The sequence below is a fragment of the Phyllobates terribilis genome, unplaced genomic scaffold (genome assembly GCF_046119375.1).
Source record: "Phyllobates terribilis strain yellow unplaced genomic scaffold, ASM4611937v1 Scaffold_268__1_contigs__length_2594270, whole genome shotgun sequence".
In the NCBI taxonomy this organism is placed as follows: domain Eukaryota; kingdom Metazoa; phylum Chordata; class Amphibia; order Anura; family Dendrobatidae; genus Phyllobates; species Phyllobates terribilis.
The window spans coordinates 2,536,870-2,543,395 of NW_027363028.1; positions in this window are offsets into that span (position 1 = coordinate 2,536,870).

Below are 6,526 nucleotides of genomic sequence, written 5' to 3' on the forward strand. Positions count from 1 at the left end.
CACGCGGTTCTGCTACATCCACACTGTAAACCCCTCCTGACCCCACACATAAACTTCAGCTCATCCAGCACCATGACAACCAGCACAGCAGAGTCCTGCATCCACTGAGGCCCCTGATCATGTGACCCCTGACTCCTCCCCTCCTGTGACCTCATCACAGGTCCTGTGCGCACAGAACAGTCATATATGTGGTGGCGGCTCTGCAGGTGGAGGTATGTGGAGACCCCCATTACTGGGCGCAGGGGGCATTAACCCCTTCAGCACCGAGACTATTTTGGGGTCTTCTGTTGCCCCTTTATAAGAATCATACGGTTTTTGTTCTGTTTCCTGTAATAGATACATACGATCCAACTATGGAGACAGGAAGGGAGGAAACGTATTGTTCTCATAGTACAGGGCCCCTTTACTGCCCCCACAGTGTAATGCCCCCATTATGCCCCTTATGCAGTATGTATGATGCCCCCACACAGTGTAATGCCCCCATTATGCCCCTTATGCAGGATGTATAATGCCCCCACACAGTGTAATGCCCCCATTATGCCACTTATGCAGTATGTATGATGCCCCCCACAGTGTAATGCCCCCATTATGCCCCTTATGCAGTATGTATGATGCCCCCACACAGTGTAATGCCCCCATTATGCCCCTTATGCAGGATGTATGATGCCCCCACACAGTGTAATGCCCCCATTATGCCCCTTATGCAGTATGTATGATGCCCCCACACAGTGTAATGCCCCCATTTTGCCCCTTATGCAGGATGTATAATGCCCCCACACAGTGTAATGCCCCCATTATGCCACTTATGCAGGATGTATGATGCCCCCCACAGTGTAATGCCCCCATTATGCCCCTTATGCAGAAAACCAGGGGAGGAGTCCTGAGGAGATAATTTGCATATTCCCACTGCATTTTGGGGTAAGTGAAGAGTCTCCGCGAGCTCAAAGAACACTGGATTTTGGCTGTTGGAGCTGAAAAGAGGACATTTGGAAACCAGGGGAGGAGTCCTGAGGACATAATTTGCATATTCCCACTGCATTTTGGGGTAAGTGAAGAGTCTCCGCGAGCTCAAAGAACACTGGATTTTGGCTGTTGGAGCTGAAAAGAGGACATCGGTAAACCAGGGGAGGAGTCCTGAGGAGATAATTTGCATATTCCCACTGCATTTTGGGGTAAGTGAAGAGTCTCCGCGAGCTCAAAGAACACTGGATTTTGGCTGTTGGAGCTGAAAAGAGGACATCGGTAAACCGCGCGCCTACCATTTTGAAGCTTTTTTTTTAAGCTTTTTTCACTGTTTTCAGAACATTAACAATAAGAACATGGAAGAGTCCAGGAGCCATTTGGTGAGCTGCATATCCTGCTACATGTTCACAGACTTGCCAGTGGAAAAGCCAGACTTCACATGCCAGAAATGCAAGCTTGTGTCCCTGTTGGAGGAAAAGTTGCGAAATCTAGAAGAGAGGTTAACTACCTTGAAAATCATTAAGGAAGGTGAAGAGTTCTTAGACAGAGCAGAATTATCTCTTCATGATTCAGAAAGAGAAGAAATTCGAACTGCACCTGACGAAACAGAGGAATGGAAGCATGTGACCCACAGAAGCAGGAGGATCGAGAGGCAGTCAGCACCCATACTGCTCAGGAACCAGTACCAGGCTCTCACGCAGGAGAACCATGAAGAAATACAGCAAAATAAGACTTTGCCAGCAATGAATAACCTTGTAAGCCCTCAGAATCCTCCTGGATGGAGAAAGAAGAATGTTGTGAAGAAAAAACGGAGAGTGGTGGTCATGGGGGATTCCCTGTTAAGAGGAACAGAGGCCGCTATCTGCAGACCAGACATAACCTCAAGAGAAATGTGCTGTCTTCCAGGAGCAAAAATTAAAGATGTGTCTGACAGGATATCAAGACTCTTCAGACCTACAGATCACTACCCATTCCTGCTAATACATGTGGGGACAAATGACACCGCAAGAAAGGACCTGGAAACCATCTGCAGTGACTTTGAAGACTTAGGCAAGAAAGTGAAAGAATTGGGAGCGCAGGTGGTCTTCTCATCCATCCTCCCAGTGGATGGCCATGGAACAATGAGGTGGAATAAGATTCTACAGGTGAACAACTGGCTACGTCGATGGTGCCGTCAACAAGGATTTGGATTTCTGGATCACGGAATGAATTACCTATACGATGGACTACTTGCTAGAGATGGGGTGCACCTTACGAAGACTGGAAAACATGTATTTGGAAGTCACCTTGCTACACTCATCAGAAGAGCTTTAAACTAGAACAATGTGGGAAGGGAAGCAAAAGGCCAGAAAAAGCCATACAGCTGACAAATACTATTGAGATCTCTGCTACTGGAAGTGGAAAAGAAGAACAAAGACAAAAAAATCTAAATAATAAAAATATGGGAGGAAGAGAAACCAATCACAAACTAAAATGTTTTTATACAAATGCACAAAGCATGGGCAACAAACAAGGAGAATTGGAACTACTAATGCAGGAAAAGGAATATGATGTCATTGGAATCACTGAAACTTGGTGGGACGATACACATGATTGGAATAAAAGGCTAAAAGGATACAACTTATTTGCAAGAAACAGACTTGATAAACGAGGAGGAGGTGTTGCATTGTATGTTAGAAAAGCGTATATCTGCACAGAGATTGAAGCTTCAGAGACTGGGAGTTCTGTGGAAACTGTTTGTGTAAGAATACAAGGAGAGAACAACGGAAAGGACACCATTGTAGGCATTTACTACAGGCCACCTGGGCAAGCTGAAGATATGGATGAACTCTTTATGTATCAAATGACCAAGTTCTCCAAAAAATATGACGTAGTGGTCATGGGAGATTTCAACTATCCAGACATTTGTTGGGAATCTCTCTCAAGTAAAACTAACAGGTCAAGCAAATTCTTATCCTCTCTTGCTGACAACTTTATCTTCCAAAAGGTAGGGGAGAAAACAAGGGGATCTGCTACTTTGGATCTAATCCTTATAAACAGGGAGGAAATGGTTGAGGAGGTAAAGGTGGCTGGGACCCTAGGAGGCAGCGATCATGCTATTATAGAATTTTGGATAACTAGAGGAGGAAGACATGTGAAGACTCAAACTTCAAGGTTAGATTTTAGAAAGGCAGATTTTAAGAGACTCAGAAAGAGAATAGGAGGGATCCAATGGCTGGATGTCCTTAAGGACAAAAATGTCCAGGAAGGATGGGAAATTTTTAAAAATGAGATTCTCAAAGCACAATCGTTAACAATCCCGAAAAGTAGGAAGAATGGGAAGCATTTAAGGAAACCAGGATGGATGAACACAGAACTTAAACACATGCTAAAAAGAAAGAAAGAAATGTTTATTAAATGGAAAGAGGAAGGCATATCTAAAGAAGATTATAATGCAGTCTGCAGATCCTGTAGGGCACGTATCAGGTTAGCTAAAGCTGACAATGAATTAAGGCTTGCAAGAGATGTCAAAAGCAATAAAAAAGGATTTTGGGGGTATGTCAAAAGTAAAAGAAAAGTCAAAGATGCTATAGGATTTTTACAGGATGAAAATGGAGAAATGGTAAGAGAGAATGTTGAGAAGGCCGAACTTTTTAATTCCTATTTTGCATCTGTTTTCTCTCAGAAAGAAAATGTAACATCAACTGATCTTCACTGTCCTTTTAAAGGAATAGAGGAATCCAAGTTATCAGTAAACAGAAAGATTGTGAGGGAATATTTAGCTAACATAAATGAGTTCAAGTCTCCAGGTCCAGATGAATTACACCCCAGAGTACTGAAGGAGATTGTAGAAGAAATTTTAGAACCACTCTCCATAATCTTTGAAAATTCTTGGAGAACAGGAGAAGTCCCAGAAGACTGGAGAAGAGCAAATGTTGTTCCTATCTTCAAAAAGGGGAAGAAGGTGGACCCAGGGAACTATAGGCCGGTGAGTCTGACTTCTATACCAGGAAAGATCTTTGAACAAATTATTAAACAACATGTATGTAAGTACATGGATAAGAATGAAGTGATTAACCAAAGTCAGCATGGGTTTGTAACTAACAAGTCATGTCAGACTAACTTAATTTCCTTCTATGACAGAATCACTGACTGGGTGGATCAGGGAAATGCTGTAGATATAGTATATCTTGACTTCAGCAAAGCATTTGACAAAGTATCTCACATCATCCTTATTGAAAAAATGACCAAGTATGCAATGGACCAGGCAACTGTTAGGTGGATTCATAACTGGCTTAGTGATCGGACTCAAAGGGTGGTTGTAAATGGCTTCACATCCAGCTGGATGAATGTCTCAAGTGGGGTACCACAGGGCTCCGTCCTGGGACCTGTATTGTTCAACATCTTTATCAATGATTTAAATGAAGGAATTGAGGGTAAACTGATTAAATTTGCTGATGACACAAAGCTAGGAGGGATAGCTAATACTAGAGAAGAGAGAGAGAGGATTCAAAAAGACCTAAATAAACTGGAGCAGTGGGCAGCAACCAACAGAATGTTTTTTAACAGGGAAAAATGCAAAGTACTACATCTGGGCAATAAAAATGAAAAAAGCATATACAGAATGGGAGGAATAGAGCTAAGCAACAGTACATGTGAAAAAGACTTAGGTATACTAATAGATCATAGACTGAACATGAGTCAACAGTGTGATGCAGCAGCAAAAAAGGCAAATACAATTCTGGGATGTATTAACAGAAGCATACAGTCTAGATCACGTGAAGTCATTATCGGTCTTTACTCCTCTTTGGTCAGACCTCATCTGGAATACTGTGTACAGTTTTGGGCACCACATTTTAAAAAAGACATCGACAAACTGGAGCAAGTTCAGAGAAGAGCGACCAGAATGGTGACTGGTCTGCAAACCATGTCCTATGAGGAACGGTTGCAGGATTTGGGAATGTTTAGCTTGCAAAAAAGAAGACTGAGAGGAGACTTAATAGCTGTCTACAAATATGTCAAGGGCTGTCACATTGTAGAAGGATCATCTTTATTCTCATTTGCACAAGGAAAGACTAGAAGCAATGGGATGAAACTAAATGGGAGGAGACACAGATTAGATATTAGAAAAAACTTTTTGACAGTTAGGGTGATTAATGAGTGGAACAGGCTGCCACGAGAGGTGGTGAGTTCCCCTTCAATGGACGTCTTCAAACAGAGGCTGGACAGACATCTGTCTGAGATGATCTAGTGAATCCTGCTTTGAGCAGGGGGTTGGACCAGATGACCCAGGAGGTCCCTTCCAACTCTACCATTCTATGATTCTATGTATGATGCCCCCACACAGTGTAATGCCCCCATTATACCCCTTATGCAGTATGTATGATGCCCCCACACAGTATAATGCCCCCATTATGCCCCTTATGCAGTACCTCTTGAAGCTCATCAAGAGAATGCCAAGAGTGTGCAAAGCAGTCATCAAAGCAAAAGGTGGCTACTTTGAAGAACCTAGAATATAAGACATATTTTCAGTAGTTTCACACTTTTTTGTTAAGTATATAATTCCACATGTGTTAATTCATAGTTTTGCTGCTTTCAGTGTGAATGTACAATTTTCATAGTCATGAAAATACAGAAAAATCTTTAAATGAGAAGGTGTGTCCAAACTTTTGGTCTGTACTGTACATATATAGTTATGATATTTTTTGCCCTTTTGAGGTTGGGGGCCCAAGTACAGCTATTCATGTGGGACCTGTGATTTCTATCTACGTCGATATATGTATGTATGTATATATATATATATATATATATATATAGGATAATGGCGTATAATAAAGTTGTTATGGATGTGACTTAACTAACATTGTGCAGTCAGGTCATTGACAACATTATGACAGCTGACACCCTGTAGTATCGGCCCCGGACGTTTTTGCGACCGATTGGGACCAATGAACCCCTTAAATACCGCTGTCAATCGCGACAGCAGTATTTAAATTGTTACAAGGGAGTCACAAGACCCCCTTTGTAGCCATCGGACCCCCGCGATGAGAATTGCTGGTCCCGATGGTTACCATGGTACCCTGACTTCATGTGATGACCCCAGGGTACAGTGGCCTGTGAGATCTAGCTATAAGCTGACTATTCTCATACACTGCAGTACACAAGTACTGCAGTGTATGAGACCAGTGATAAAAATAAAAATTATACATGTCCCACAGTGAAAAAAGGTGAAATTAAGTATGTAAAAAACACAAAAACACATCACGAAAAGCCGTTTCGCCATTTAAAACGCAGCGATTGTGATGCAACACCGTTTCGCGGACACCGTAAAAATAAAAAAAAAGGACCACAAAAACATCGCTTATTGATCATACTGACTAGCGATCAAAAAGTTATGTAAAAAGAAAAATGGTAAAAATGAAAACACCAAACTGCAAAAAACAAGCCCTAATATAACTAATAGCCCTAATATAGCTCATTCGGCTAAAAAAATAAAAAAGTTTCAACTCTCAGAAAATGGCAATGCCAAAACAAATTCATTTTTGTAAAATATTTTTAGTCTGTAAAAATAGCAAAGCACAAA